The sequence below is a fragment of the Tachyglossus aculeatus genome, chromosome 11 (genome assembly GCF_015852505.1).
Source record: "Tachyglossus aculeatus isolate mTacAcu1 chromosome 11, mTacAcu1.pri, whole genome shotgun sequence".
NCBI lineage: Eukaryota > Metazoa > Chordata > Mammalia > Monotremata > Tachyglossidae > Tachyglossus > Tachyglossus aculeatus.
In genome coordinates, this window is record NC_052076.1 from 733,389 (window position 1) to 742,964 (window position 9,576).

Below are 9,576 nucleotides of genomic sequence, written 5' to 3' on the forward strand. Positions count from 1 at the left end.
TCATCACTCACCCAAGTGCCAAACATTTAAAAAAAAACAACTTTGCCATAGTAGCTCCCTCAGAACTGAACAATTTCTTTCTTCTCGTTAATTGTTCTTATTCCCAGGGTTCGACCTGAGTACAGTATCATATGATGTAACCTTCATTTAATCGGAATGAATTTCTAATATGTTGCACATTGGTATGGTTAAATGGGCACTTGTGCGCCCTTATCGGGCAAAAATGGTTTCAGTGCCATTTAACAGTACACACCAATCTGGTCAGCTTCCATCCATTTTGATATTTCCTACTTCTATTGACACCCAATCAATCAATCAATCAATTAGTGGTATTTATCGAGTACTTACTATGTGCAGAGCATTGTACTAAGCTCTTGGGTGAGTACAATCTAACAGAATTAGCAGGCAGGACCCCTGCCCATGACAAGCTTACGTCTAGCAGTCTTCGTGGTTGTGTATGGCTGTGGTTTCTGAAAGCCTGTAGGGTTTCTATCTTCCTCTGGTTAGCCCCAACTAATGGAAAATGAGTGCCATCTGGGGCTGGAGATTTCTCTGGCTTTGTAGGACATGGGCATCCCGGATGCAGAGAGCAGTTGGGCTGTCACATTTAATAATATTAATAATAATAATAATAATAATGGTATTTGTTAAGCACTTATATGTGCCAGGCACCATGCTATGTGCTGTGGGGGATACAAGCAAATTGGGTAGGACACAGTCCCTGTCCCACATCAGCCTCACCATCTTAATCCCCACTTTGCAGATGCGGTAATGAGGCACAGAGAAGTGAAGTGACTTGCCCAAGGTCACACAGCAGATGAGTGGCACTTTTGCTCCAGTGTGGCCCAGAGCCACTTTGCTCAGCTCTGGATGCTTGGCTCCTGCGTGCTCATCCTTCTGATGATCTTAAATGATCTTTGGGAGCCTTGTGGACTTGACTAGTTTCACTGGAATCCAGCCCAACTGCCACCAGTTGTTTATCAGCATGACCTAATGGACAGAGCATGGGCCCGGGAGTCAGAAGGTCATGGGCTCTTATCCCGGCTCCACCACATGTCTGCTGTGTGGCCTTGGGCAAGTCACTTCACTTCTCTGTGCCTCAGTTACCTCATCTGCAAAATGGGGATGGAGACTGTGAGCCCCACGTGGGACAGGGGCTGTGTTCAACCTGATTTGCTTGTAACCACCTAGGCGCTTAGTACAGTGCTTGGCACTTAGTAAGCACTTAACAAATGCTCCAATTATTATTATTATCTGGGGGTCCTTGGTTCCGGTTCCAGACTCCAAACGAGGAATGTGTGAGAATGAGCAGATTTTGGCCTCCCCACACTCCCCAGTCTCATTAGACAGGAAGCTTCTTGAGGGCAGGGATCATGTCTACTAACTCTCAGCACAGTGCTCTGCACACAGTAGACTGGAAGCTCCTGGAGGGCAGGGATTGTGTCTACTAACTCTTTTTTCCTCTCATAAGTGGTCAGCCCAGTCCTCTGCACCCAGTAGACTGGAGGCTCCTGGAGGGCAGGGACTGTGTCTACTAACTCTATTGTCCTCTCCTCAAAGTGCTGAGCACAATACTCTGCACATAGCAGACTGTCAGCTCCTCAAGGGGCGGGACTGTGCCTGCTAATTCTACTGTGCTCTCTCCAGCAGTTGAGAGGGTTAGAACTGTGCTAAAGTAAGAAATATTCCCCTCTGGTTTTGCGCCTTCGCTGCACATTCCAAATGTAATTATTCCATCAGTTTCCCATCCTTTCACAGATGTCAGCATGGACCGGTGCTCGTAGCAGCTCTCTCTTCCGCCCAGTTCCGGGTTTTAGACAGTGGTTCAGAATGAACTGTACCCAAAAAGGCCTTTCAAAGACTGGGAGACTGAGCTTGGGAAGGGGTGGGAGCGGGCGGTCCAGGCCCTCATGTACCAAGGCTGCTCAGACCCAGCTCCTATCAGAGTTGGGTTTCTGGCAAGGCTTGAGGACGGCAGGCAGCCCCACCGTGCAGGGCCAGGAAGCGACCTCACCTCGGCTCCACCCACCCAGCCAGCGTGCACAAGGTATGGTCCCAGCTCCGGGCTGTCTGAGGACCCCCGACACTGAGCTCCACTGGGACCCCCGTGGTGCTCAGGCCCCCACATCCAGGGGGTCAGGGAGGTGGGGGGTTGTTGTTGGCTCCAAGTGTGTCACAGGGGTGGGAGGAGGTTGGGCACCTCTCTCTAGGCGGGTGGCGGGGGGCAGGTGAGATGAAGCCTGGGCTGACCTCTAAGGGCTCCAGGGTGGCCCACCGACACCAGAGTTCTATTTACTTAGTTACGGTATTTATTAAGCCCCTACCATGTGCCAGGAACTGTTCTAAGTGCTGGGTGGACAAAAGCAAATCAGGTTGGACAAAGTCCCTCTCCCACGTGGGACTCACAGTCTCAATCCCTATTTTACAGATGAGGTAACTGAGGTACAGAGAAGTGAAGTGTCTTGCCCAAGGTCACACGGCAGATTAGTGGTGAAGCTAGGATTAGAACCTATGACCTTCAGACTCCCAGGCCTGTGCTCTATCCACTACGCCATGCTACTTCTCGAGCTCTGCAGACATGGACGTTTGAGTGTGCTGGGGTTCCAGACCAAGGAGTCCGGCCCGACCGCTGCAGGAGTCAGAATCTGTGGGGGCAGGGCCGGACGGCATCGTGGCCACTGCCCGCCCAATCCAGGGGCCCGTCCCCAGGCCCCCACCAAGAGTAGCAAGGAGGACCAGAGATCAGCCCAAGGTCCCATGCCGGAATCTGCCTGCCAGCCCCTTTCCCAGGAGCCCATCCCCAGTCCCCACAAGAGGTGGGGAGGGTCAGAGGTCAGCGCAAGGTCCGGATGCTGGGGATGCACCTGCTGGCCCTTCCCTCAGTGGCACATCCCCAGACCTGACACGGGGCAGGGAGGCTGAGAGGACAGCCCAAGGTCCAGACACTGGGAATCCACCTGCCGGCCCTTCCCCCAGCAACAGGTCTCTGTTTCCGGCTCTGCTGCTGCGGTTCACTCCCCAACAGGGAGTCCCTGCTTATGCCCCTCCCTCTAGTCGCGCCCCTGCTCCACTGTGCCCCTGAACCCAATATTCATCTTCCAGAGCCCAGTGAGCCCTGGGGGGGAAAGCCCTTTCCTTCTGGCAGGAGCCGTGTGAAGAAGAGTAGAGGCCGAGGCCAGAAAGTTGGGCCTCCATGCAGGCAGGAAGCCCACTGGGATACGTAGAGCCTGCTGAGGCCCTGCAATGGTTCAGAGGCTACTTATTATGCTCCCTTCCATCCCACAGGGTTCTCCAGCACTAACGAAGCATTCCCGCTGATGTTTATGCTCACTCCTCCCAGAACGCAACTGCACCTCTGGTATCCGTTCTTACCGCCAAGAAGGGCGGCGCTGGAAGGGGACGAGGGAGGATGGGGGAGAGAGGGGAGGGAAAGTGGAGGGGGCAGGGGAAAGGGAGGGGGAGGAAGGGGAGGAGAAGCATGACTTAGGGGAAAGAGCCCAGGTTTGGGAGACAGGGGACCTGGGCTCTAATCCCAGCTCTGCCACTTGCATGCTGTGTTACCTTGGGCAAGTCACTTCACTTCCCTAGGCCTCAGTTTTCCCATCTGTAAAATGGGGATTCAATACTTGATTTCCCTTCCCCTCAAACACTGTGTGCTGTGTGGGATAGGGACTGTGTCCAACCTGATTAACTTGTCTCCAGCCCAGCGTTTAGCACACAGCCAGGCACAGAGTGTTTAACAACTACCACCATTATTACTATCATTATCATGATACTCATCCAGGCCCACAAAACTTTAGTACCATTACTACTATCATTATTATGATGCTTATCCCAGCCCCACAATACTTATGTAATTATTCTTACCCTCTGCCATTTTCCTTACCTGTAATCTCTTCTAATATCTGGCTCTCCCTGTACCCTGTCATCTCCTTGCAGTCCAGGAGTGTGTCTACCAACTCTGTTGCATTGTACTCCCCCAAGCGCTTAGTACAAAAAATGCCACTGATGGATTGATATTATTTTGGGGGGAGGCAAGGAGAAAGCAATGACTAACTAGCAGTGGGAGCAGGAGGAGGAAGGAGGTAACAACTGGAAGCAGTACAAAAACCAAAGGATGGAAGATGGACTAGGATGACCAGTGCAATAAATCCTGGAATAATCAAGCCAACAGCCCAGGGCATAGAAGGGTGACAGGACCAGTACTCAAAGCACAACCCCCTCACTGGCGACAGAGTCAGCACGGCCTAGTGGAAAGAGCACAGGCCTCACTGTCAGGAAGTCCTGGGTTCTAATACGGGTTCTAATCCCGGCTCTGCTATTTGTCTGCTGTGTGACCTTCGGCAAATCACTTCTCTGTGCCTCAGTTACTTCATCTGCGAAATAGGGATTAAGACTGTGAGTCCCATGTGGGATATGGACTGCATCCAATCTGATTAACTTGTATCTACCCTAGGGTTTAGTTCAGTGCCTGGCAGATAGTAAGTGCTGAACAAATACCGTAAAACAAAAACAAGAAGAGTTAGCCGCTCAGCTCGGGAACTGCCAGCACAGTTCTCTGAGTTAGCCACCTCTGAGTTTGCATTTTTAACAAAATCAGTTTCTTGAGTTTCTTCCTCGAGATCTGGACTATCGACCACATGGGCGCACATGTACACACACACACACACACACGCAGAACTTAAAATTTGGCTCTGGATATACTTTGCAAGAACAACAGAGTCATTTGCAAACCCTTGCCTCCATGCTGGGCTCCCACTTACATACTACAGCCCCCTCCCCTGGTCCAGCCCCACCGCCGCTCCACCCCCTAGTAGTCTCCAGACTATTTGACCTATCCCCTCTGCTTGGTCACCTGGGAGAAGGACATTACCTTCCCCCGGTGCCATGGTAGGGGTGACAGGCCGAGTGCTGCCTGGACTGGGCTGCTAGAACCCAGGCCGGGCTCATGGCCTCCTAAGGGCCTCTGGGAAAGCCCAGGGTTCCTAGAGACTGCTGCTTACTCCACATGTACTGGGGAAGAAGGGGGCATAGCAGCACCAAACAATCATCCCGAATGGTGCGGCTCCGTTGGTCCTGCCCACCACCACGACGAATCATCATCATCATCAATCGTATTTATTGAGCGCTTACTGTGTGCAGAGCACTGTACTAAGCACTTGGGAAGTACAAATTGGCAACATATAGAGACAGTCCCTACCCAACAGTGGGCTCACAGTCTAAAAGGGGGGAGACAGAGAACAAAACCAAACATACTAACAAAATAAAATAGAATAGATATGTACAAGTAAAATAAATAAATAAATAGAGTAATAAATATGTACAAACATATACACATATACACAGGTGCTGTGGGGAAGGGAAGGAGGTAAGATGGGGGGGATGGAGAGGGGGACGAGGGGGAGAGGAGGTAAGGGGCTCAGTCTGGGAAGGTCTCCTGGAGGAGGTGAGCTCTCAGTAGGGCCTTGAAGGGAGGAAGAGAGCGAGCTTGGCGGATGGGCAGAGGGAGGGCATTCCAGGCCCGGGGGATGACGTGGGCCGGGGGTCAATGGCGGGATGGGCGAGAACGAGGTACGGTGAGGAGACTAGCAGCAGAGGAGCGGAGGGTGCGGGCTGGGCTATAGAAGGAGAGAAGGGAGGTGAGGTAGGACGGGGCAAGGTGATGGAGAGCCTTGAAGCCCAGGGTGAGGAGTTTCTGCCTGATGCACAGATGGATTGGTAGCCACTGGAGATTTTTGAGGAGGGGAGTAATATGCCCAGAGCGTTTCTGGACAAAGATAATCCGGGCAGCAGCATGAAGTATGGATTGAAGTGGGGAGAGACACGAGGTTGGGAGATCAGAGAGAAGGCTGATGCAGTAGTCCAGACGGGATAGACGAATCCCACCCTGGGGGCCACCTGAAAGAGGCCCTACTGGTGCTCAGCGAACCGTTGCAAAAGCAATGTGGGTGCGGGGCCTCGGAGTACAAGGAGGAGGACTGGGCTCCCAGCGGGGGGCGGTCAGCGGCTCAGCCTCTGCGCCAGGCCCCCGGCCCCACACTGCTGCCGCAAGCACGGAAGCTTCTCCAGTCCATGAGAGGCCCACTCCGGGCCGGTGCTCGTGCTGGCCTGGGCTCTGTCCAGGCCTGGGTGGGCCTGGACCCTCCAGTCCTGTGGGACTCCGGGTGGCCCGGGCCCCACCTTCTCCAGGCCCAGGGCTCGCAGCTGCCATGGCCACCATAAACATTTCACGGACCGTCGCCTGCTGGGGGCTGGGGGCTGAGGGCTCTGACCTCGGCTCCAGGCCCCCCTGCTGCTGTCTCTATCGCCCCTCTGCCCCTCCCCCATGGAGGTGGCCTGTGGCCAGCGAGCGGCCAGAGCCCAGGCAGGACCAGCTGGAGTGGGCGGGCGGGCAGACCTGCCCCACCCCCACCGAGGGCCAACGCCTGCGCACAAAAAAGATTTGCACACGGCACAGCAAGTCGGGCGTCTGGCTACTTTGTGTTGCAACATATGGGACAATTCTGCCAAATTTATGCTCCTCCTCCCCAACCCTCCCCCTGTCCTGTCCTTCTCCAGGCTTCTCCCTTCCCATGCCCCACCCGCCCTGGGCTCCGGCCGCTCTTCTCCTCTCCTCTGCCCACAAGGAGGCCAGGCCACTTGCTCAGCCACATCAAGGGAAAACCACAGTGGGCCCGAACTCGGTGGTTGGGGAAGTTGGACCTAGGGGCTGGTGGACGGGTAAACGGATGGATGGACGGACAGGCAGCCACCTGTGGTCCCCGCTTCCCTGGGGCTCCTCGATTCTTACAGAAATAAATGTCTGCAGATGGTTGCACCCCCACCATCCCACCCAGAGCCTCCCAACACACGCACGCACGCACACACACACTGCCACAACGTTGCAAGGAGGAAGAAAGGTCAAATTTCCATCCCGGCCAGTGGGCTCCCTTCGCTCCCTTCTCTCCCTTCTCTCTTCTCTACTTCCCCACCCCACCCCGCTCCCACCTGTCCCCCACTCTCCCCTCCCTCACCTTCCTCCTCCTCTTTCTCTTCCTCCTTTCCTGGTCCCTTGAAATGACTGACCATAGCCACCCCCTGAAGCAACTCCACCCTCTCCCAGTGGTCTTCCATGAACAGCTTTTATGGATTGAGATTTTTTTGTCCTAAAGTATTCTATTTATTGCCCAGCAGCTGGTGTCAAAAAAGTTGTGGTGGGTTTTTTTTAATATTCCTTTTAAATAAATAAAATCTGTTTTCATATTGTGTAAAATTAGTTTTGCCTGCTGTGAGTTTGTGGCATTATGAAGTGATCATTTCTTCCCATGAATTATTTAAAGTGAGGGTATCAAACTCTGAGTGAACATATCACAACGTAAAACCAGGGTGATGGTGTGGCTCACCGTGAACAGCACAATTCACAGTACAACCACATGCCTACCAACTTGATTGTATCATACTCTCCCGTGCGCTTAGTACAGTGCTGTGCTCACAGTAAGCATTCAATACCAATGAACCAATGAGGAAATACAATTCCCTTAAGGAAATGCCAAACCCAAACTGTGATTTTTTTTAAAAAAGCTGAATTCAAGCAGGGAGTAAGGGGTTGTCCTGTTTTTCATATTTATTTACAGTCTTGATTATAATCCAGCAATGTGGTTTAGTAGAGAAGCAGGATGGCATAATGGATAGAAAATGGGCCTGGGAATCAGAAGGAACTAGATTCTAATCCCGGCTCTGCCACATGTCTGCTGTGTGATCTTGGGCAAGTCACTTCACTTCTCTAAGCCTCATTTATCTCATCTGTAAAATGGGGATTAAGAGTGTGAGTCCCATGTGGGACAGGGTTGTGTCCAATCTGATTAACTTGTATCTACCCCAGCGCTTAGAACAGGGCTTGGCTCACAGTAAGCACTTAACAAGTACCATAATTATTATTAATTACTATAATAAAAAATAGTCTACATTTGTCTGGTTTATATCTCTATGGATCCTGCTAACAGGTCAACATGGTTCTGCAAGGTTGTGGGTCTATGCTGTTCGCATCACCCTGCACCACAGAAGCTGAAAGGCTGAGGGTCTAACCTGGACAGGAGAATCTTGGTGGGACTACCCACAACCCACCATACTCTGCACTGGGAGCTGTATGTCTACTCTATCCACATCACCGCGCACCACAGTATCAGGGGGCAGAGAGGAGCTGCACATCTCCACTGCCCCTGCAGTATCCCCAACACTTCCCATGGAGACTCTTCCCAGGCATCACAGGCGGGCACTGTCCACATCACAGCTGTGGTAGGGTGGTCTACTGAGGACCCACTGGGGACTGTAGCCTGTGCTGAGCACCACCTGGAGGTCCTGCCTGCTGCCCGGGGTCCCACCCACCACCTGGGGCTGCCTCTCTTGGGGCTCAGGTACAGGAGGCTCCGGGAATCATGGGGATCCTCTGGGTTTGGGGCACGACGGTGGCTCCTGTCTGGTGCGGTGGGCCGCGGAAGCAGGTTTGTGTAGGCAAACCAGCGGGGGCACAGAGAACAGGCCCATGGAGGTTAGCATAGACAGGGCCCTGCCGCTCTGTTCCTCTGTCCCCTCCATGGATCCTGCCAAGGGGTGAGGGCTGGGGGGGATGGTCCTTTTTCTGGGGGCTCCGTCCTGATAATTTTGGACTGGGGCTCTTCCTGTGGCTGGGCTCGTGGGCCAGCATGTGGGATGGAGGACAGCCGGGTCCAGGGAACAGCAGAACATATCGTCACCTGCCTCTGCCGGCGCTCCCTCTCTTCTAGGCTGGCCACAGGGGCCCCTCCCCCATGAGCCGGGGCCCCCAACCCAGAGCTCCGCCAGGCCAGACCAGGGCCCAGCAGCCCAAAAGAAGGAGGATGGGACATCCACGCCAAATGGAGAAACATTCAAGATCTGGGATTTCGAGCAAGGCGGATGGAAAAACAGAGGACTCATAATAATAACAACACTGGGCTGAGCACTGGGATAGATACAGGGTAACTAGGTCAGATTCAGTCCCTGAACCTCATGGGGCTCAGAATCTAAGTAGGAGGGAGAACAGGTATTGAATCTTCGTTTTACTGATGAGGAAACTGAGACTCAGAGATGTGAAGTGATTCGCCCAAGATCCCATAGCAGGCAAGTGGTAGAGCCAGGATGAGAATCCAGGACACTGACTTCAGGTCCCCACTCTTTCCCCTAAGCCAAACTACTTCTCTTCCCAGCAGGAGAGGATGGAGCTGACACTGGGAGCACATTTCCGACTGAAATGTGTTCATGGGCGACCTGACCCCGCAAGTCACCGGCAGTATTTCCAGCAGAATCTGAAACTCCTTATTGAACCAAGTCTGGAACCCGCTTGGCCCAGAATCCAGCTTCTCACCCAGACCCTGCCCCTGCAGTTCCCTAGTTTCCAGTGGACATCAGGCAGACCTGGCCCCCAGCCCCCCACCCTCTCCAAAACAGAGCACCCCAGGACTCACTGCACCAATTGGAAACAAGCCTCAAGATGGAACTTAACCCTCAGTGACCCCCAAACCCTCACGGATAACTACGAGCCATTATTCTTCTTTCCAGATTAATTTCTCTAAGTAGGTC